Raw genomic sequence first — 25,558 nt, 5'->3', positions numbered from 1 at the left:
CTTCTCCATGCACACACACTGACCAACACCTTTAATTGTAAGTTTTCTTTTTACTTTTTGTTATGTTATTGATTTTGCTTTTAAAAAGTGGAATGTTTATATATTATATTAAAAAAATAAAAAATTGTGATTAAAAAAATCGCGATTTATCCTGCAACGTAAGGTCGAAAGAATATTTCATCATCCTTTGCAGAGGATGACCGCCAACTTTCAATGATTGCCTTCATGTTTGATTGGTCAATGCGGCTAAGCTTGCGCTTTAGCATAAGCCTGATAATAATGGTTTCGGATATCTCTCTCTTTGTGGGAAAAAACGCCTGTTGTCAAAACTTGGGGGTGTCTGATTCTTGAACATTTCATGTATGACAAACGATGCCAATCCACGTTTTATTTCTGGAATGCGACAAATTCCGTCCTCCACCATTTCATTGATTTTTTCGATTAATCGACAGTCAATTGGCTGAAGCACTAAATGTTGATTTTTGTGGCTCTTAAGTTTTTTTTATTTTTTTATGGGTTAAAGTTGTAGCAATAGATTGTTAACAAGTGTATTTTTACCTCTCCAATAACATGTCCTGAATGATCGTTTTCAATTGGAAATATTACCCCACAGGCAAACAGTTTATTAACACCTGAAGCTCTTGTTTTAGCATTAGCAGTTGTTGTCTTAAAAAATGTAAAATAAAACTTTTTGCACAAATATCCAAAACTCCAAAAATCTACTTTGTACTCACTTTGTGTTCTGGAAATTTATAAACTTCCCATAATTTGATAGTTGCCTGACAGCCCATTTTTTTGGACCCCTGAATCATCATTTTTTTCTGACTAACATCGTGTTCTCTAACATCTTGGTAAATATTACAAAAATATTTGTAACATAAAACTTTTTGCACAAATATCCAAAACTCCAAAAATCTACTTTGTACTCACTTTGTGTTCTGGAAATTTATAAACTTCCCATAATTTGATAGTTGCCTGACAGCCCATTTTTTTGGACCCCTGAATCATCATTTTTTTCTGACTAACATCGTGTTCTCTAACATCTTGGTAAATATTACAAAAATATTTGTAACAGCTATGCAAAAACATTGATTTCAAACATATCTAGTGAAAAGCACTCACATGTCGAGTCCGTTTTATGTTATAATCCTTATGCCTATCTTTGCCTTGCAAATTATGTAGGGCGGGGCGTGTTGGTTTCATCCCATCTAATTCTGTTTTTTTCCAAACCTAAAAAATAATAATTATGTCAAAATTTTTATATGGTATTTTCTAAAATATTAAATTGTTATTTATCTTACAGACCTGTCATTCTAATCAAGTCACTATTTTTAGGCTTTTACTGAACTATTCTGAAGCTGAAAACTAAAATCTTTGTTTGTTGCAGATCTTTATATTTTGCCATCAAATATCAAGATTTTGTGTGTGTGCTATTGAAAATCTAACGTCATTACCTGGTAAGATTGTCACTATTCTTTCATTTTTTAGGAGAGAAATAATTTTTGCAAACCCTATCACTCTGATTTTCCTAGTCGCTTATCCCAAACTTACAACCAAGCTACTTTTGGGTTGCTGCACAAACTTATATAATACTATAAATACACCCTTCGTTAGACTATCGTTTTCAGGTTTCAAAGTTATATTAGTATTGATATGTTATATTTAGGTGCAAAATGTGGATGATTTTCATAACAACTACCTTGTCCTGGTTTTCATACAAATTTTTACCTTGTTGATATGGGGAAAATACACAATGCACCCTACAACCTTTTGGACACTTTTATCTTCCTATGATTTTTTTTGTGACATTTTTTTTGCTGATGTCTGGAAGCATTGGACACCTATTAACAAGATTTGTAATTAATAAAATTCCCTTGCAATTATGTTGTCATGATATATGAATGTTTTATGGGCCTAATAGTTTAATGTCTTTAGATTTGCCATCAGTATTTTGTTGATCCTTCACAGTCTTTGAACTATAATAAAAAAAATATTTTTTTGTGATAATAACCAATGTCTCTTTAAACTGACAAATACTAACATATATTTTGTATGGAGAATCTTATACGGTGTTCCAGTTGGAGTCCAATAAATGTTACTTTTGGTAAGTAAGATCTAAACAAGGCATATGTAATTTGACAGTTATTTCACATAGATTTACCACACGTTTTGCTGCAACTAATACAAAATTGTATATCTTTTTTTTTCAAAGACTTTAACTGCAACCAAGCCTTCCTCAACAGAAGAAAACCACTGAATAAAAGAATGTCAGCTTTTAAAGAGGAACATATTTTGTAGTATTACCAAACGTACCTTGTGAGATGTTTCAACATAGTTGTCAACCAGATTTTTATTCTGAATGGAGCTTGAATTATCAGATGACATTTTGCAAACAAGATTAAAGAGGAGCTCAAGAATTTTACCTACGTATCTCTGTCATGAAATAATTGGTTAAATTCAGTTTCTTATTTTAAAAAACGTGCCAATGCTATAAAATGTTATGTGTTGTGTACATTTTTATATTAATATGTGTGTTTGTTTTTTTAGTTTAAACACATTTTGTTGTCTTCTAGCAAAATATTTGCAAAAAGACATTAAATGAAATCAATATCTTTGGGAAGAATAAAATAATCTTTTACGTTTGTATATTATGAAAATAGCAGTGTTTGCAACACGATGTCGAATTTTTGAAGTATAAACCTTATTTATGGAGAATTTTGATTAAGGTTGGCAAATTTAGGTAAATTTTTTTTAAGTTAGCTCGTATGTGTTTAGTTGATCTATGCAAAGATTGCAAACACTTGGGCGACAGAGTAAAAAAATGTTTGTAAAAGCACAAGAGAATTTATTGAGTACGGTAGTTATAACGTCTACTGGATTAAAAAAACAATTTTTGTAAAGGAAAAAACGTATTTAAGCAGGCTTTTGTATTAATCGATGACAACAAACCTGCCCTTAAGCAAATTATTCACGGCGTGTCCTAATCGATACCGTTTAAGTTAAAATCCCGCTTACTACAGCCGCTCAGCTGACCGTCTGTGACGTCATAAAATTTCAGCCAATAGGAAGCGTTCCAATAATTCTTGGATTTGGAACCTCACAATGGACGTTTAAAAGTATCTAGCTAAAAGTGTAGGCGACTAATTCATACAATGCTTAAATTAAAACTAAAAATCAAACATCTTATTTATTTGGTCTAGTACTAAATGTGCTCGGGACATATTTTATTCAAGAAGATAAACGAATAAACAATTAACACCTGACAAAAAATTAAAACATATCACAGGGAAGACCACGTGAAGGTTGTCATCTCCTTTCCCAGCCGCATGCAAACAAAAATTTAAACAGAAAGCATAAACATAAAAAAGATAAAGTGAATTATGGACAATTTTATAATCAAGAACATAGAACTAAACACTAACAACACAAAATTTTTAGCAATAACTTACAACAACGAAATACATGTACTTTTTTTGATAGTTCTAAACAGCTCTTAATAAAAAGCAAACATGCAATTTTTTGAAAGTTCTTTTTGTTTTGGTAGCAATAAACAAGCAATAACTAAACAGCTTAATAAAACATGCAATTTATATAATAATTTGGATCCTCGCAAAGGTTAATTTAAAAAACATATAAAAAGGGAAATATCGAAAAATTAATAATTATGAACAAAATTTATTATATACTACATAGTAAATTCATTAGAAACAAATGTTTAGACTACCAGTCAACTTACGTTGTTCTGTATAGTATTAGTTAGATAAATCAAACAAAAGTTTCTTACATTGCTTTGAGTGGCTTCCTTAAAAATACAGCTGACTAAGCTTGGAATAAAGTGAAAGAAATACTCTTCACTAAAATGGGCAGGTCTAAGACAATCAAATAAATATCTTATTGTATATTCAATACAGGCATTTAACTAGAACCTAAACCTTTTTAAACATCAATTGCCTGGAAAATGATATACACCCAAATTCAAACTTGTGAAATACATGTGACTTACATTGTTAATAGTTTCCATGCATTTCAATAAAATAAGTCTTCATTAAATGTGTTTCTATTTCACAACAAGGAGGAACTAAGCTGTAGTCTCGAGCTGCGTAATATTTCCAAAATGTTTTATAGTAAAATATTTGTTAATGTGTAACATTTTTACAAACAACTAAGTGGTAACTTACTATATTGGAGAGTTGTTAATATCTGTTTTTCAAAACGTTGATTGAAATTTTAAAACAATGCTGTTTCGAATCAGTGATTCCGAAATATGTTGATGTTAAATTAATTGTGCAGTTATTAGGATGATGAACGTCTTAATGAGGGCTGGCTTGAAAGAATATGGTGGAAGTTTTAAATTGTTGCAATACTGAGAAGTCCACACAGGCATGTGTTACGGACAAAATAACAATATTTATATAAGTTTTCTATGCTTCTCTGTCAAGTGCAACCATGCGTTACGGTATGATTCCTTTGTGTATTTCGGCTTTGTTTTCGCACCCCTTTTTAGTGCAGTCTTCGTATGGCAGTTATCTGTTGGAATCGGCTAAGTTTAGTTGTTTATATGCTCGTTAATGTAAGATAATTGCAATTTAGTGAATGTCTAGTTATGTAAAGTGTTTTGGTAACATTTTGTTTGTTGTTATTCTTTAAATGTTTAGACGATTAAACCAACACCGTAATGCTAAACACCTAGGTACTGTGAACTTCAGAAATCTCAATGTGTCCTCTACTGTATAATCCCAACATGTTCTGTATGATGTAAACGCCTTTCAATGTCATGATTTGGAATGAACCCTCTTTGGATACGAACTGTATTTGTTTATCCGTTGCCGAATTCGTGCACCGTTCTTTCACCTTCATCGCCATAATATAACACTGAAAACCACAGTTTGTGCAGTTAGAGGACAGTTGTGAATTTCTGACTCATCGTGCCCGATGACGTCACCTACGACAAAGGCAAAAGCCTAGGTTTGCTAACTTGTAAGCCTATGCGTGACCGTCCTAAAATTTTGGACGTCACATAATTTCTGAAGAAACCAGACTCCTGTTACCAAGAAACAAGGTGTCTGAAACTTGTTGTGTAGCATTTATGGTGTTGTAAGCAAAATGCCTGGATCAAATTCTAGTATATCCTCCAACGAAGATGTAGAGGGGGTACTAAGTGAAAGGTTACGTTCTTTAAAATCATCACGAAGTGGGCTGCTGGGTGCTGTTACCAGAGCAAAAAATATTTTATGTCACTTAATGCTAGATGTTGCCAATCTCAAGGAAGTACTGAATGCAAAGGAAACCTTCAACAGTGCCTTGACAAAATGCCTAAATTGCTGCAGAGAATACCATATTGCAATCCCATTATCACTGCCCACCCAACAGCAGGAAGCGTTGGACAAGATAGAGTCCCTGGAAGAAAGCAGGGACAACATTAATGATAAGTATCAGGCATTTATACAAGATGCCACGGCCAAGATTAGTCGAAAATCCTGTAAATCATCTTATTCCGAAAGGGCAAGCTCTAGGTCTTCCCATCACTCACGTCGTTCTAAGGGATCTAGTGTGAAATTCTTTGGCTCCTTTTCAAGGTCTAGCAGAAGCAGCAGACGCTCAGTAAAGGAGCTGCACCTTGCTCATCTGCAAAGCAAGCAGGCCGAGACGGAGGCACAATTAGCACTTCAGGTATCAGCTGATGAGGTTAATGAAGCGAAGAGGATAGCTGAAGAAATTAAACGTAAGGCCAAGGAAGAGGAGGAGGCACTGAGAGTTATGCTTGAAGAAGAAAAGGCAGAAGTTGCCCGCAAAGGACGGGAAGAAGAGGCCAAAAGAAGGCAAGAAGAGGAAGAACTTGCCCGCAAAGGACGTGAAGAAGAGGCCAGAAGAAGACGAGAAGAGGAAGAATATGCTCGCAAAATACGAGAAGAAGAGGCAAGAAGAAGGCAGGAGGAAGATGCAAATGCTAAGGTGAAAGTGCTCAAAATGAAAATGGAGCAGGCAGCATCCCGAAGGAAAAGGGAAGAGGAAAGGGCTGAGGCAATGTTGGCCAAGGCAAAATTGGTTCATCGGAAAAAATCTTGCAAAGCACAGTTCAAGATGCAGCGTAAGAGGCATGAGGTTGACCTGGTCGCATTCGAGGCTGAACCGGTGGGATCCTGTGATTCTAGTCATGAATACAGGTTGAATCTGTCCCCACTAAATCAGATAGATGCTTCCAGGATGGGAAGTTCTGCTCACTTACAGCAGGCTGCCCGTGACCTGGCCCCGATGGACTATATGATGCCTGGTGAAAGGCAGACCACTCCTGCTTTCATCCCCTTGTTGCTGCCAGAATCAGCAATTGTACCGCAGCCTAAGTACCCTGTTGCCCATCAAAAATCACCAAAAAATGTATCTGCCAATCCAATCTTGCCTGTACCTTCACAGGCGCAACCTATGTGCCAACAAACTGACACGATGCAGGGGGCTTTCAGTCCTTCAATGGGGCCGGCCTCCTGCCACAAACCTTCTCTCTCACACGAGAGCTTCGCCAAAGATGACATTCACTATGGAAAGGCCATTGTGGATTGGTGAAGAGTACTAAAACCATGCTGCATGGATTTACTTTGCCCAAAAGAGAGCTACCAAAGTTCTTTGGGGATCCAATGCAATACCACAACTTTATGAAGCGATTTGATGAGACTATCACAAAGCATTTTCCTGATCCTGCTGTACAACTTCAGTACTTGGTGGACATGTGCCAAGGAAAGGCATATGACGTTGTCAGTGGGTGTTGTGCCCAGAGCCCATCCGAATTGGGTCTGGCTACTGCTCGTGAGTTATTAAAGGATAACTTTGGGCGCACAGATTTAGTTGTAAATGCACATGTTAAAGAACTGACGAATGGTCCTGCAATCAAGGTCGGAGACAAAGACGGTCTTCGTTCACTAGCCTCGCGCATGACAAATGCTCTTATGATTTTCCAATCTTTGGGCTGTGAGTCTCAGTTAGACTACCCCCAATTCTTAGTTCAAATATTTCAACGATTGCCCGAGTACATGCAGTATAAATTTGCTTCTAAAGCCAGTTCGCTTTACCAGAAGACTGGCAGTGTGACATTCGGCGACCTAACTGCATACATTTCCAAAAAGGTCAAAGAGTCTAACAACATTTTCGGTGATTCGTTGACTTCCGTTGAAGATAGGGAAACAAAGGACGAGCCACAGAAGAGCAAACATCTTGTGTTTTCAACACAAACCAATCCAAGGTCACCAAAACGAGTCCATGCTGAAAAATCTAGACCTCCAGAGCGGTCTAGGAAGAAGGATCCTCCACCCTGTGTGGTTTGCGCCAAACCGCATCCGTTATGGGTGTGTGATGAGTTCCAGAATAAGGAACAGCTTGACCGCTGGACTGCGGTTAAAATTAACAACTTATGCTTCAACTGCCTTTCTCGAGGCCACAAAGCAGATAAATGTGTCTGCTCAACAAAATGTAAATCCTGTGGAAAATCACATCATACCCTTCTACATAATGATGAACAACAAAGAGAAGAAAAAACCTTTACGCCAACTGAGGTAAAGGAGGAATCTGACAGTCCTACAGAAGAATGTCATTCATATCTTGCTGTGACTACACCCAATGTTGGTAGGAACAGAGTTAGACTCAAGGTGGTACCAGTCCAAGTGTGGGGAAACGACCCGAATCAAGTAGTGGAGACATACGCATTACTGGATGAGGGTTCGGACACTACTTTCTGTACATTGGGTCTAAAGCAAAGACTTCAGCTAGAAGGAAAACAAGTTACCAGAAGACTCGCTGGCATAAGTGGCAGTAGGGATCTGCAAGGATATGAGGTTGGGTTGTCTCTGAAAGGGATTCAGGAGACCGATTCAATCCATATTGAGGATGCCTTTACTGTGAATAGTCTACCTAAACTAAAGGAGAGTATACCTACCTACAATGGAAGATGTGCAGCGTCATTCGCACCTAAGGGGACTTACCTTTCAAAAGTTGCCCAAAGCAGAAGTGGGTATTCATTCTCATTGGGGCCGGTGCACAAGAAGCCCATTCCATTCGGGAAATGCGGTATGGAAAACCAAGTCAGCCAACAGCCATTCAAACTGGTCTTGGATGGACCCTAGTTGGCACTGATGCGCCAGAGGACAGCTGTGGTAAACGGTTTACCACAGATGACATGTGCCCAAACGGCATTTCTACGTCCGTTGAGAAATCACTATGATGAAATCAACTGTAAAAAAGGAAGACAAACAGCTTGCGTTACCATGTGAAGGTAAGGATGACAAGCTGTCTTTGTATTGTGGAAAAGCGAAAAAACACCCTCTTGGTAAACAGAGGCGATTCGATATGGGTTGGTCGCTGTTTCAGAAGTACATTGAGAAGACCAGTCATCACCTAGAAATGGGAAAACCAAGGAAAGTACTTGGTTGGGGAAAGCCACAAGCGAAGAAAGCTCGCCGTTGCATTAATCGCAAGTTTGCGATTGGGTTTGACAGGACTGCCAAGCATTCTGGCAAATCTGAGGTTTTTACGGAACCAGGTGGTAGTGACGCTCTGACATTTCTGCTCAGAAGATGGTCTACCATTAAACCCAAGTTCACCAACAAAAGAAACTTCATTCAAGCTAACCACGAGTTACATGAAAGAAAGGAAGTACACAAGACAGATGATGACAAGAAATTCTGGCGTGCAGTACGATGGCTTAGTGACCAGTTTTGGAAAAGCTGGTTAAAGGAATATTTGCCACTTTTGCAAAAAAGGTGGTTGGAACCGATGAACAACTTCAAAGTCGGAGATGTTGTGTTAGTAATCAATACTAACACAAAGAGAAGAGCATGGCCCATAGGACGGGTTAAGCAGGTCATTCCTGATCAGGATGGAGTTGTACGGAGGGTTCGAGTCCGAACACATGGCTTAACCTTGAGGAGGGACATTCGAAGGCTGTGCTTGCTGGAACGTGGTTAAGTTTTTACTTTCGTTGCATGCTGTTTCTATTTGTAAGCTGCTCATTCTTTTTATTTCTTTATCACATCCCTCTACATATGTCATTTTTGCAAACCTGTTGCTACCTATGTGAACCTTCATCTTGCCGTACTTTTTACTTTACATGCCTGTGTTGTGAAGTTGTGTTATTTTTTAAATGCCAACATTCCGAATACCTTTCATACTTCATATTGTTGCCCACTACCCATTGTGTTGCCTGAATGTTCATTATCAAGTATTATGGAGTTGCTTAAGATAGCCTACTGTGTGTTTCTATCAACATTTCAATTTACTCATTGTGTTTCTTAAAATGTGATTTTCAAGTATTGTGAAAATGGTTTCTTACTAGTCCTTTATGCTTACCTTTACCTCCTAATTTTCTTAATTTTTGGTGGTCCTAATGTATGTTTTCATTTATTTTGAACGTGCTTTATTCTAGCCTTTACATGCCATTTTGTCATCTTCAAATTGCTTTGCCTAAACTTGTCATTGCTGTTTACCTCCTAGAACAAATATTGGTGCAAATTTGTAGTTTGATATGAAGCATTTGAACTGTGCATTTTATGAAACTCCTGTCAGTGTCTTGTTGTATAACATTTGTGCCCTTGTTTCTTTTTCAGTCCAAGATTGCAATGTTCATTGTTAGTTTTATTGAGAAACTTGTAATCGAATTTTGGCTTCCCAGCTGTTTCTGTCAAACAAAACATTTGTGTTTGTGTACCATTATTGTTCTTTTGTCCGCCTTTGTTTTGAAAAATGTTCTCCATGCTTTCTGACATTTTTGGGGCCGGAATGTTACGGACAAAATAACAATATTTATATAAGTTTTCTATGCTTCTCTGTCAAGTGCAACCATGCGTTACGGTATGATTCCTTTGTGTATTTCGGCTTTGTTTTCGCACCCCTTTTTAGTGCAGTCTTTGTTCACTTTCTGTTGCAGTCTTCGTATGGCAGTTATCTGTTGGAATCGGCTAAGTTTAGTTGTTTATATGCTCGTTAATGTAAGATAATTGCAATTTAGTGAATGTCTAGTTATGTAAAGTGTTTTGGTAACATTTTGTTTGTTGTTATTCTTTAAATGTTTAGACGATTAAACCAACACCGTAATGCTAAACACCTAGGTACTGTGAACTTCAGAAATCTGAATGTGTCCTCTACTGTATAATCCCAACATGTTCTGTATGATGTAAACGCCTTTCAATGTCATGATTTGGAATGAACCCTCTTTGGATACTGTATTTGTTTATCCGTTGCCGAATTCGTGCACCGTTCTTTCACCTTCATCGCCATAATATAACACTGAAAACCACAGTTTGTGCAGTTAGAGGACAGTTGTGAATTTCTGACTCATCGTGCCCGATGACGTCACCTACGACAAAGGCAAAAGCCTAGGTTTGCTAACTTGTAAGCCTATGCGTGACCGTCCTAAAATTTTGGACGTCACAGCATGTGTATTTTTCATTATTGCAGTCATGGGTTGTTAAGATGGGTGCAGATGTAGAAATCAAATGATGCTGTGTGTAGATTGCAGACACAGAATAAAGGTAGAAGAGAAAATTTGATAATAAAGGAAAAACCAAATAATTCATTTCATTTCAATATAAATGATTGCTTGCTTAAATAATGATTTGATTGACAATGAATAAAATTAAACATAAATTGATTTGCTCAATAGATATGTAATTAGTTTAACTACAGAATAAAAGTGATCTATATACATAAAAAAATTAAAAACAGAGAAATATTTCATTTGGAAGATAGTTCAATAAATAATAATTGAATAACATTAAATTGATTACAGTAATTTTGTTTAATCAATATAAAAATAATTAAGAGGTAAAGGACAGTCAGTAGAAGGCAAAGATTGTCTTTTTCTAAAGAAAAGCTGTTTTGACATAGAAAGTGCTTTTCATTTGCTGCTTGTTCTTTTGTCATCCCTACACATGTGCTGTGGAACCACTGTGGACCCAATGAACTTTTTTAGGGTCTTCCCAAGACATGCCGCCCCCACGACAGAATCATATACTTGCGGCGATATTCAAATACTGATCCAGAATGTACACAACACGACTTTTGTTTGAGGAAAGCCATTTCGCATACATACAACTATCTTAGTCTGACTGTAGAGTCCGAGCATAGCTTTCAACAGATGTAAGGGGAAATCCAAACTTTTTAGTCATGAGGTAATTTACAAAAGTATAACACTCATACTAGTTTGGGTGCAAACCATTATATTTGTACAGGATCCAGGTACAAAAGAAGTCGCTTATCAATATTGACGGCAAGTAATATATCCAATGACGACCACTTGGGTTCCGCGGCACGAATAACCACTTCTTGTCAGTGAGACATGTGTTTAGACCATAATCGCTTGATAGAGCCTTTTTGTTGTACAACTTGGGCAACCATTGATGACACATAAAGGATGTTGCTGTGGCATAAACTGAGTTATCATGTAGCCATCCAGCACGAAAGCTGTGGTCATGGGATAACAAAACATTTTATCTTGAAGAAAACTGATTTGGTTTGGGATGTTTCCGGGGAAGCTTATTATGACTTAGGTTGCAAGTTCTTTTATATATTTGTGGGAGTTGTTTTGGAATTGTCTTTTTTAAGAGATGCATCACTGCGGGAAATTCTTATCCCAGCGTCATAATTGTAGCAAGATTTTCCTCTACTTCTTTTAAATTTTTTATTTCTGCTTATTGGTCTACAATGGTTTTTTTGATAGTTTTGGATTTTGGCTTGTCATTAGTTGGATCTTCCCGATGCGGAGCCAAGTCAAAGAGAATTTTCAGCTAAATTTTCATGAGGTGAAGCAATCTTGCTGACAACATCAAGTCTACAGAATTATATAGTACCAGAGGTAAAGCTAAACCTGAGATTTTTTTCCTCGTACCCGTTTAAAAGAACAAACAGACAGTAAGTAAAAAAATATACCATCATTTTTATTCAGTTACCTTTGTTGTTTTTCTTCAGGAAGAAATTCGTTGTGGAGAATAGTGATTTATCTGTACGAAGTCTTATGTGGCATTGTTGGTTCTTCTAATTAATATTTTCAGTCCATCAGCTCGATAGAGGTACACATCGCTAAAGTAAAGCATTATTTTTAAATTTATTAAAAGAAAATCTATTATATTAAAATAGTTCAACCTCTCTTTCTCTTTTAGCCACATGTTAAATACTTATTTTTCCAAATGTCACTTGACCTAAGTTCTGCAATGCATTAAAAATTCACTTTGGTCCTCATTACCAACCTCAAAACACATTTTTATTACTATCTATGCTTTAGTTCATTTAATTTCTATTACCTTGCATTAGTAGTAGTCAAATAATTTGGTTCATCAAAAGGCATAATAAAAAAATTGGGAAAAATATTAATGGCTACAGTCCTTAATGTTCAACTCATATTAAACAAAAATATCATTTCTTACCTGAAATTGTGGAAATAAGAATACTTTTGATAATGAAAATCGAACATCGATTTTTTAGTTGTTTATTGTCATAGTTTACGGGTAATAACTTGAAGCCTTCTGTTTCTTTAATAATATAGGGGTATATAACATTTTGCATCCCAATGAACTCTATTCTTGGAACAATCTAAACACAACAAAGCATCCTAATAAAACAGTACGACAAGCATACTTCATTGGAGAGAAGGCCGAAGTAGCCACCATAGATTTATTTAACTGGTGTATGTTAATAATACTTTATTACAAACAGCTATACCCATAACTTGTAATATAACCAACCATATTTTTAAAAATAATGCAATTTTAAAGTAGTTGCTGTTGATTTTGAAATCTCTTCCATAGTGAGCCTGGCTTTCTGGTATAACTGAAACCACTAAAATCATACAAAGTAAGATAATAACAATAAACCAAATTTACAGTTTATTTCACTATAAAAATGCAAGTATCCTATACTTCATTTTTCAAGTTAGGGCAATCTCACTGATCGGATCGAAAACCACTTTTTTCAATGCACAAGTTTAGATTTTGATCTGGGGGTTCTATTTGTTGGGGAGCCGAATCAGGGTAAAGAACTTGATTAGAAAACATAAACTTAGGGGCAGTCAAACGTATCCGACGTTTTCGATATTCCATACTTGAGAAGAAAAAAATTCAGTTTAATTGGCAAAAAAGATTAGGCACCAAAAAAGCGCGCCTTTATAAAATATATATTTAACATAACATTTTTTTCCAAATTATATGTTAACATTGCTTACTACTGCTAAACTAAAAAATATTTTTTATACATGGTGAATATGCTGTGCCTAAAGTTATCAAACCAGTCTTTAAAAATATGTGTTTAAGCATTTTAGTCGCCTACACTTTTAGTATTACCCTAGTTATCACACTAAAATCCGGGACTACCCCTAACCGATACTGTATGTTTTTCTTTAAAAACAAAGAAATAATGGCAAGAGAAAAAGCATCACTAATTTTCCAGTTTTATGTAACTTAAAATGTATTCTTAAAGCCCGAAAGCCCTACTTTACCCCATTTTTAGAGTTGTCATTTTAACATAGCAGCAGCATAAAATCAGTGATTAATATTTTTAACAAACACATGGTCAGCATGATCATGGAACTTGTCCATAATCGCAGCTTTGTTTTAAGACAAACAACGGCTCCATGGCTCTCCTTTGCTGTTTAATGTTTATTACAGTGATCTGCCCGCCATAGTGTCTCTCCAAGCATACGCTGATGACTTGGCTATGTCTACACATACCTAGCCCGCTGAGCTTCGCCCCAGAGGAGCCCACAATACCAAAGGGCTACTACACTACTACTACTATCCTCGAGATTCTCCTTTTACCAGCTGCACTCAAATCACTGCAGAAATGTAAAAGCTCTGGTGGAGGTGAATGGATGCCCCACCACCATAAGCCTAATATTAAGGGCTCACAAACTGCGTTACGCGGCAAAGCATGCACACTCAAAAACGCGCGCGACGCAACCGTCGAGATCTCGCTTCAACGCGTCAAACGGCAGGGTTAAAATTTGTTTAACTTTTCCGCGTGACGCGCTCATTTTTTGTGTTAAATATTGGATAAATTTACGAAATATATTGGTTTGCTGATATAAATTAGTGGTTTAGCATAACTTTTTTATATTGGTAAACCAGTGAAGAGTTGAAATATTAATCCAAATGGATCGAAATGCCCCATATCTATACGATTCAAAAAATAAATTTTACAAAGACCAATTAAGGAAAAACAACATATGGATGAAAATAAGCGAGGTGCACAGGACCGACAACTAGGTGTGATTAATAGTGATGAGTTTACTAGCGTTTTCCCACACAAATCATATCCGCATCGTCATCGTCATCATCCATGGTAAGAAAATAAAAAAAAATATCTAACTGATAAATTTGCCAGTTTTTTGCGAACTGACGCTGTTTGCTGACAACAAACCGGGAACGTCGCCTGACGCGTTATGTAGAACGCGCCACGCCAAACGCAGCCGAACGTTTGAAGCGTCGTTACGCACTGCTTGACGCGCCGCTTGAAGCGAAACGCAGTATGTGTGCAGAGCCCCCCTTGGCCTGTCCTATTCGAGCCTAGACTTTTGCCTTAACAGGCTGAGAACAGGGGGGTCGGGCGTGCTAGGTTTGTTGGAGGAACAGACTGCAGATCACATAGTCTCAAGGTGCCGATATATCGCCCCAAGTGGGACAAATGGTCTGACACTCTTGGACGATGAGGACTACTATCCGCTGGCATCTCGACTTCTGCCCGGACATTATTTGAACTGGAATAATAAGATCGTCCATACGAAAGAAGAAGACGATCAAGCAGGTGCGCAACACACAGTACAAAAATGTTTGTGGTCTGAACAGATGGGTAATGATGCTATTTTTCTAGACAAACTTGTCTCATTTTCCTTGTTTAGTAATCTCACCCACAAATAATTTTTAGGGTGTTTTTTCTAAGTAATTCAAATTGTAACCGAGAATAAAATGGGTCGGGTAAATACTTTCTACAACAATAGGCCCTACATGTGAAGGCGCTGTGTCCCCCACTCCGTGTTGCCCTGACCAAATCATTCTCAAGCATAGGTTAAGGTAATGTTGGCCTCATATGCGTCATTTTGAGGGGGATTAGTGATGTGTATTGGTATGCTTGGTACTATACACAATACTAAAAAATAAAGCAGAATAACTTGATTTTAGCTCCTGCTGATAGAGAACTATACTTCGCACCAAAAAATATTTTTTTTATTGCAACTAGGCAACGCCGTTAAGTACAAATCTTTGGAATGGCCTTTTTGATCAGTCTAGTTAATGTATTTATTATGTACATTTATTAACTATGCTGGTTGGTAACGCTGTTCTGACAACAACATTTCTTAGCATTTATTTTTGTATAATAGTAACAGCAGCAGGTAGTAGTAGTAAGGTTTAATTAACGCTATATGCATAAGTAGAATCAGGTATTTTATTTAATTGCTTTTAATATCTCATGGATGTCCGGAATTAGTTGCTGACACTAACAAACATTGGCCACGTATTGAGAAGACTAAAATTAAAAAAAAAACATGGAAACAAGCACAAAATGCAATCCAAGTTTATTATATAAATCATTTTTCTTCTTCAGGAGAACATATCTTCAGAAATAATAAAAAATAAAATACGTGCGATTTTGTCGATTCCCGAGCCCGACTCCTGTCTACAGAGTAATCAACAGGGGTGTAAATCAATCAACCTTTGTCCGTATCTGACTCTACAGCCCAGCGAGAGACGGGGATGCGAACATTTTTTGCACATTTTTGCCACGTCCCCTGTTGCCTCGCGAGCCATATATGCTCGTTTGATGAAATAAATTATCTTGCTTGCAGACATATTTTTGAGCTATCATTTCTGAGCATGATCTTAACAAAACTGCAAGCGGCCACAACCGCTCTCCATATTTCCCTTTTAATTTTACACATGTTAGCTAATTTTCGGCGCTTCGCGCGAATTTCTTTATATTAAAAAAACGCTTTTCTTTCAATAAAACTCCCTAATTTTAGGTGCATATTATGTTCCTTTAAATGAGATAAACGAACCCTGCTAAATTTACTATAGCCTATGTAAAAAGTATGGCTCTCCTGGAAAAACAATTTGACTTTCAAGTTCCCGACCCCTGCTCGACAGCGCCTGTATTGTCTCCAATTTACGGAAATAAATACGTTCGATTTTCGGCAATTTTCTCATAGGGGTGTGTAAGCCACAATCCATATCCACTCACAATACATGGTCGGAAACCAATCTTTAGAATTTCCAGTTAACGTCCATATCAGTTTCACAATTTGGTACTGCGCACGTCGGTCTCGGGACTCGGCTAGTTTTACATAGTCTTACTCGAGTTCCGAGTCCCGACTCCGCAGTCCTGGTCCTCAGTAAACAACCGTTAAAACTAGGAATATGTTCATTAAATAATCTAGGGACTAATGGAACAGACTATTCGAAAGGCCTCCTAACCACCATTTCTGAGAAAATTGCCCGTGGCTAGCCAGTACACTGAACCAAAAGTGAAAAATTATAGTTAATCAACCATTTCCCAAAGCACGCTGTAGAACTTTTTAGACAAACTTATGTGCACCAAAATCTCATTCATAACCATAACAAAAATTGTATTCATTTTTTTACCATGTTTGGACTGCGTCACATACTGATTCAATACTATCGTATTGAGTAAAAAACAAATGCCAAAGAACATTGTTTATTTTAAAACTTATCACAATGTCTGCATTAAGTAAGGTAAAGGCTGTAAAATTAAATAATGTGACAAATAACAGTTATTGAAAACACAACTTTACCAGAGGAATATCCGGTATTTTAAGGTGTTGCAAAAAAGTGTCATAACAAAAACTAACGGAAGCCAAATAAACCAGAATATTATAACTGCGACCCGGTAGGACAAACAAATATATTCGAGATACACGGGTGACTTACAATTATTAAACCTTAACAATTGAGTCGAGCTTGAAGAAACAAGACTTGTTACAAGACGTAATGGAACACTAAGGAATATTCTTAATGCCAAGAACGTCTCTGTTAAGACCTTGCCTTCAATAGATGTTGGAGTATGACTTGATCGCCACACGAACACGTCTCCTGGTTCCTTGTTGACTTGCAGAGAATGCACAGCCACAATTCCAAGATTGTCTATATTGTTGATATGTCGAAATTCTCTGATGCTAGGAATAGCAAAATTGGCCTCAAAAGATCCGTTTTGAAGTCTGATTTGTTGAGTAGTTACTGCACGAGCTTTGAAATAAGAATCGACAAAGGGGCAAGATTCCTGATTTTCAAGTCGCCGATCGGAAGCAATTTGCTCTTTTGATGTGCCTGCACTAAACGGGACGTGGATTCGCCACGAAGGTCTTGGAGCTGGCGGGAGATACAGTTCGTAAGAATCTTCGGATTCCGGAGAACGTTCGTGGCTATTTCTTCTGTAATTGCTTCTTCTTTCCGATGGATATCTTCTTCTTGGTGGTGATCTTATGGGTGATCTGGATCCTGAAATTCGTCTAATCAAAGGTGGAGTTCTTGGACCTCGCGATATGGCTGCTTCAGCTGCTGAAGTAGATGCTTGAAGTCTATCAAGATTAACGAAGGGTTTACGTACCTTCTTGACAGGAGAATTTCTGCTTGAATCTGAGCTTGCAGAACTGATTGGCGAGAACTCTGGTTCTCGGCGTACAAACCCTGTTCTGCGGTTCGGGTGAGTAGCCTCTATCTGGTTCAGTCACAAAAGCACTCGAGTTTGCTGTCTGAGTATTTTATTGATTGAACACGCTATTTATAGACGAGAATCAGTTAAGAAAATTTCTGCGAATAAAGAAAGATTTAGGTCATTAATTCTTATGATACTTAACAAAATCTCAAGCCTTTTTCACACTTATTTCTGCTGACGCGAAACATACAATTTTTACGTCAAAATGCGATTGCGAAACAAATGTCAACAGTTTGAAATCACACGACCGGGGAAACCGATTAATATGTTCAGACCGCGGCGTTTTGAAAACATATACTAAAACGAATGTAAATATGCCTTGACGCATAAAAATTGGTGTCAGCAATTTGAATTTTTGCAAATTCGCTGCAAGGATATCGCAAACATTAGAATGTGGTTGCAAGAAATCTACGTAACGGAATTTTACCGAAAATTTTCCGTTTATCGTTTGCACATTGGCTGCAAGAAGTAACGCAAACATTGAAAGGATTGCAAAGAATTTAGGCCATAGATTTTTACTGAAAATTTTCCGTTACGGCACATCGATTAAAACAAAAAAATTCTCTGTGTAAACACAATATGACGAAGGCTGCTATATAAGCTCATTGCTTCATTTTCTTTGTTCGTTGGCTTCTTATTCTCTTTCCATTTGGCCTCGTTTCTTTCCTGCTGTTGTTGATGGAGGTTGCTGTGTGAGAAGGGTGTTCGTTGAGTGCTGCTGCCTAGGCACTTGGAGTGTGGCTAAATGTCAAAGTTCTTTAAATGCTGCGACTGCTCCTTCTGGGATTTAGCTAGCCTAATCATTAACTCCCATACCAAACTTTTCATAGCCAGGGGCAAGATGAAAAGGCCCAAGTTTCACCAAGGCTTTCTCTAAATCGACATACTGCGATAAGACTATATCGTAAATCATGATCAATTCAGGTATTTTGTTTTGCCCTCCACCCAGCCTTATTTTTTATGTTTTTCCATTGTTTATCTTTTGCCAAGCCCAGAAATTGGCGCAAATATTGCTTAGCCTCAGGCTGATCGTTGTTGCATTGTTCGTAAATTTGGTTAGATTTTGCTTCAAAATGCAATTCTGTTTCAGCATTTAATTGCCTCGTCATATAGATTAAAAACGTGTTTGCGGATGATATCTTGGCTAACACCAACCTTGTCGCGCAAATAACGTGCTAGGTAGGTCATCTTTTAAATGTTCATTGCGCAATGCCCCCTTATGCATGGCTTTTTGTCCGATCCAAATATAAGATTTTTAAAATCTCCATTTAAAATGAGACTTAAATTTCCAAAAAAGTCGAAGTATGCTTCATAATCTGATTTGTTGTCCAAAGTAACGGATGTTCTCCTGTCCGAGTCCTAATCAAGGCCAACTGTTTAAAACTTGTGACTGTCACGTATATTTGACCTAAGTTAAAAATGTTTTATCTGCTCCAAGTACCATTTCCGGGTAAACAAAATTGCCTAATAATGTTTTCTATTTGCTTGTCAACATATAAATGAATGCAAGTCGGTCTTTGTTTTCCATGGGTTACTTTCCTCACAAAGTTGTGTGTAGCAGCCATGTTAATTACCTGTAAAATCGTCTGCATAATTTTTTTGGTAAGATTGAAAACAACCTCCTTTTTTGCTTGTCAGCATTATACTTTTTTCGGTGCAACTGCTCTCTAGGTTTCTTACGCCATCGGTGAAGCTTTCTGATTTTTGCAAATGATCATAAAGTTTTTTTGCACCTAAAGTGGACATACCGTCACTGATTTCTTCCAACACTTCGGGACGAGTTCTAACATTTGCTTGTTTCTTATGCTTTGAGTTACCGTGATGTACATGTCCTGGATGTATTCCTATATATTCTGCTACGAAAAAAGACGGAAAATCTTGGATTAAATATTCTCGAGCCAGGTTATTTTTCTTTTATATGATTTATCACTTGCTAATTTGGCGTAGTAAGTTTTAGTCACTATTATTTCCTCATCATCGTTCGGTTCTCTTAAATTCTCTCACTTCGATTAATTTGTTCTCCTTCTTGTAAAACACTGTTCTAGTATATTGTTTTAAGCAGCTCCAACTCCGAATCCTGACTAACGTTCATGACGTTACGTTACTAACAATGAAAATTCCTTCTTTTTTTACCATTAGGAATTTTTTCCAGAGGCTTGGTGGAAAATGTTGCAATCGGTGGCATAAATGAGTCAAATTCAAGGGGTCCTTGAATGGCCGACGTCTCATTTTCTCGTAAGAGAGCAACAAAACGATTAGTCCAAATACCAGTTTTTTAGGGCATTAAGTGGTTCCAAAAACCCAAAATCACTAGCGATCCTGTATATATTTTAGATGCACCCATTTTTGACAAACCGGGGTATGCAATATTAATGCCCCAAAATAATGTCTCAATTCTTCAATGCTTTTTGCATCCCCATTAAATGTTAATCTTTCTTGGAAATTTCCGGCTAGGCTTTCAGCAATTCTCTAGATCAGGTTACTTAACATAGGTATAAAACATATATATTCCTTTAAATGTAAAACTGCATTTCAGAAACCGTCATAACAAAAATGCCACAGCTGTGACACCATCATTTTGATTCAGCCGAAAGAAGTTTTTTGTCGTCATCATGGCAGCGGCTGAAATCAATTTCTCAGGTTTTATATTTTGTTAGCATATATTATTTATAAAGGATGATATATCAAAGTAATTTTTATGTAAGAACGAAATGGGTCAATCAAATAAATTGTTTGTGTTGTAATGTTGACAACCTTATTAAAAATTTTTTTTGGCCAAACAGTTTATATTATTAGCAGAACATGTCATTTCAGATGTACTTTTACCATCAATAATGGTATGATGAAAACTTTATCTAAATATATTGTTATTTCAACCATTGTAATTAAATATTGTATGTTGAACATTACCTTTTTCAATTGATGTCTTTTCATAATATTAATTTGATTATCAATGATACTTTGGCCAAACAGTTTATATTATTAGCAGAACATGTCATTTCAGATGTACTTTTACCATCAATAATGGTATGATGAAAACTTTATCTAAATATATTGTTATTTCAACCATTGTAATTAAATATTGTATGTTGAACATTACCTTTTTCAATTGATGTCTTTTCATAATATTAATTTGATTATCAATGATACTATTGACAACAAATATGTCCATGGGAAGTACGGATTTTTTTTCTTGACAAAGGCTTTTAATAACATAGTAAATTGTCTAAAAAATTTTGTGGCGGATCGCGATCCGGATCTTTTGAACATTTTGTGTGGATATTCTAAAGTAGTCTAAAAAAAAAATTTGCAGTATTTTCATGTGGATACCAACTGCAAATAATTACCATCTAACGGTTGTATTTAACATTCATTCCTATATGCCTTGGGTTAAAGGCATCCAAATCTTTTTTTCATTTTAATTAAATTAGTAAAAAAGTGTCAAAAAAAATCGTTACACAATTCGTTATTTGTTTTTACTTATTTACTTTTACCTGTCTTTTGCCATGTCTGCGCATTTTTTTGTTCACAGATACTTGGTTTGATAACTTAATATCTCTGAAAGTTTTGCATGGTCATCCTGATTTTTTGGATTTTAGGTGGAAATTGTCACTTAAACTGTAAAATGGTGGTCCAAGAATACAAACATACCTTTGGGTGAAAACATTCCCCTGCTTTCTTTGCTCTCCATGAAGTGCAATCTGATAAAAAATACAATTTAAACACGATTAAATACAATTATACCTTAAGGCCAAATCATACTTGTGAGGCAGAATCCCATCAATATATTCACTGGCACTTTCTTGTCGTAGTACACATTTCATGTATGTGCATACTGAATGCACACCTAAAGTGTATAACGCCACCTTAAACAAAATAAATTTTGTTATGTTATTATTATTTTGTTAAATTGGTGATGGTGCATAAAATAAATACAAATAGCACATGCTGTGCAACATGTAACATTCTGAATGCCTTCGGAAAATGCTCTTTAAAAAGCACAAGCTCCGATAAGTCATTAACCATATCGTCAATAGTGTCCTCTTTTATTCCATACAATTCGCACAGGTTTTTTTAACATATTTTTTTTTGTAGAACTATAATTTTATCAAGTTTGAATGATCTAATATAACTTTTAAAAAATCTTACTGCTTCAGGGCTTAAAAACATATATAAGTTCCTGTTTTAGGTTATTCTATTTCATAATTAACACTTGAAAAAAAACCTCTTGGTATACTTTTCCCAGGTTTCATCAATATTAATATCATCTTTCAAAGGTTGACATTTTTTTATACAGTTCACTAAATGCAGCTGGTTGTAGCGGCGCTCTGTTTACCGACGCACACAGTAATACTGCACCGAACCGGACATATTGCCTTTTTCCTTTCGTTCTTTTCCTCTGCATTGCAATGTGTAATCGTCTGCCCTTTTTTGCTGAACACGAACTCGAAGCAACACAGAAAGCGTCTCGCTTCATGGTTGTTATTGATGTGTCTACGGCCTTAGACACATGTATTATTGCCCAATTCCCATCACCAACCAATATTTTTGGATATATCTCACAAACATCGCATGTAAAATATTTTATATTCTGCATGCCAATGAAGTGGTATGCAGCTTGTCGCAGAAGGGAGATTGGTATGTCTTTTTGGTCAAAGGTAATTTTTATTGTTTTTTCAATTGCCACATGATAAATTAGTATAAGATTTTTTTTCCTGTTGAGAAACACTGTATTTATTTTGTGAATTCCTGCTTCAGATTTTTGAAACCTTACCAAAAAAGGCCACAGTTACGACAGCATTTTTGATGTTTTAACACCGGAGTTGGCAAACATGTTAGAGGAAAAACAGCTTACATGCAGTAGTATTGGATTACCTGGCAAATTTTAGTTGCTTTTTTAGTTTTGTGGCTTGACAAAAAGGAATTGCAGTCAGCTGGATTAAAACCCGTTTTCAGAGAATCTTCCTATTTTTAAGAAAATATTCCATGGTAAATATATCATTTTTTTTCCAACTTGGCAATGCCAAATCTACCAATAAAAAAAGTTTACCCTTAATAAGTTAGATGATATTATTCAATGTATTAATTTTTACTTTAAGGAGATAATGCCTCAAGGGATTGATCATGTACTTTTATTGTGAGATAATATTATATTCCACCAATTTGTTAAGGTATGAAATTTCCAACATTTTTTTCTCTGGCATATGTGAACTTATCCTTAAAATGTGGTTTTGCAGAAAAATTGCATTCTATTGCCCCCTTTTCACGAAATCTACTTGTACTTGTGCATAAATCGTTTTAAATGAAATAAATGTATGTTAGTGAAAGGCAATATACCTACTTTTTGTTGCATGCCATTCTTTAATTATGGCATCTTCAAAGTTTTTTTCCGGATGGCGGAAGTTGCTCACACACTTGCCTTTCAAAAACCAATACAAACTTTGATTTAGGGTTGCATACTAACAAATAATGAACTGTTAAGATTACCTGTGTTCTTTTAACCCGGTGCTTCGTGATATTATTTTTAACAAAAATATTTTGCTTACTGTACCTTTGCCACACATATATTACACCTACAGCTAAATGCTGTGAAGTGCTCTAGCAAACTTTCTGAATTGTAGGAGCATAATGGTGGACATCTTGATTGCTTTGAAATTTTGTCTAGTCTTGCTTTCTCCGATGAAACGAATAAATATTCTTTTAATGCATTCTTGACCTCCAAACATAAACTCAAAACCAATTATTGTGTTAAGAAAGGTGGTATATAACCGATATTGGGCTAGCTCAGTGGTTCCCAACCTGGGGTCCATGATATTTTACCTTGATGGATTTTTGGAAAAAGCAATCTTTTCACTTTCATTTCTTTCTTTAAATGCACATGTGTCAAGCTCAAGAATAAACTGTACAGGTATGCACTAAAATAAATCTATGCTGCTGCCTTACCTACAGTGTGTACACTGCATCTCTACCACAACACATTTCGATTAAAGTCAAATCAGGATTGGCAAGTTGTGATAAATCTCATTAAACTAATTTGCTGTAGTCTGAAGCCAGCCAGAAGCCGGCGAGTAACACAACCTTTCTGTGTATTAACTGACACCACCAACACCACGTCACACGAGCGTTTGTTACTGACTAAACAGCCCTTTAATATATAACACGCATCATTGTATAAAACGATTTTTTTACTTGAACTTTTTTTTTCAGATGCTTATTCGTCCATATGAAGATCCGGTTCCGCCTCTACCTGTGAAAACTCTTAAATAATATTTCTATCAGCAGCCGTTCCTCCCCAGCATTACTTTCTATTTTTGATTCTTTGCGGCCATACTGCTCTAATTCAATTCTTGTCGTAATTGGTTTGTTTCATTTTTTGCTTTATGTGAGCCTCATTTATTTCCTCGATGTTAGATTTCACATTAAACAACTGTATTTCCTTTTGTGTCATTTTATTACCAATCAGGAGTCAACACAGCAAATTAAAAAGGACCTTTTGGGATTTAGACGGGTGTATATATTTTGTACTATTTTGGCTGTATGCTGACGTTGGTGTTGTTCTTATTTTGTACGGCACAGTCTGTCAGTGAAATATTTTCAATATTAGCCAGTGTGTGGATTTTTGTTTTCAGAAAAGCTGAAGTGTTTAACCATATCAAAGAAAACTGGATGCACAATTGCTTGGCCGTGTGTCCAGTGAAAGCCCTCGATTTTATTTTGCACATGAAAGGAATAATTCTCGAAAAGTCACCTTGCAAATTTTCTTTTTCTGGACATGTACTGCTGGATCCTTGATCGACATTAGTCACACTTAGAAGAGACATATGGTGATATATACCATTAAAGGCCAAGTTTCCCGCCTCTATCAGTAACTTGGGATTCTCATGAATTCAACCTGAATGGGTTCCAGAAGTTCCTGTCAAAACGCACCCTTCCTTATGTGCAAAATTTTGACAAACAAATAATCTTCATTTCTTGTTTTCTCTTTTAAACTCCTGCTACAACTCATTTAGTGTCACCAAAACCAATCTTTTTTTCAGCCATATATCTTTAACAAACTTTTCTCTGTTGTGGAAATTTTGACAGATCGTTAATTAGCTGAATCTTCTTTGATCGAGTGGTGTCTGAATTTCAGCACGATAAGACTTCATTTGCTCATGTTTTTTGTTAAATGAATGAGCGTTTTCGTGAATGAGCGTTTTCGCAACTTCTTAAGTGGATTAAACACTAGTGAGAAAGTTACGTTTAATTAGTCTAATGTAGCACTTATTTTTCTTAGGATTGTTCATCGATACTTTCACTGCTACCTAAATTGTATCTTGTTTTCAACTTCAAAGCATATGATTCTTTTAGAGAAATGGTGGACATACTGCGAATGCGTCAAGCGTCGCATTTTTGGTCAAGCGTTTAAGGCGCGTTTAAAGGTGGCGCTCGAGAGCGTCACTATGGATAATACAAGGCAAAACTGCGCGCTATTTTTCTGTCAGAAAGTACAGTTTAGCCAAGGTTAAAATAATAATGGCAAGATTCAGCAAACAAGTAACCTAAAAGGTGGTAGCCTTAGTTTCAACAAGAAGAAATGTAATAAAAAGAAAAAAGCAGAGGCGGAGGTGGTTAAGAAGAAATGAACTTGGCAAGAATAATATACCACTTGATTGTTTTTGGCGTGCTTATGTTAATATTAAAAAACATTACAATAATAGATCACCCTAACAGGCGAATATTCGGTTAATAATGGAATTGCGTTTGGAGAGGAGGACCGCGGAATTTCAAACATACCTTCGTATGTCACCCAAATATTACCTGATATCAAATTTGATGTATTTACAGCTTCAACTGTTAATGTTTAGTTAGCAAAAATATACTT

This window comes from Ascidiella aspersa, chromosome 3 (assembly GCF_963924565.1).
Source record: "Ascidiella aspersa chromosome 3, kaAscAspe10.2, whole genome shotgun sequence".
NCBI lineage: Eukaryota > Metazoa > Chordata > Ascidiacea > Phlebobranchia > Ascidiidae > Ascidiella > Ascidiella aspersa.
Note: the sequence above shows the minus strand (reverse complement) of the source record.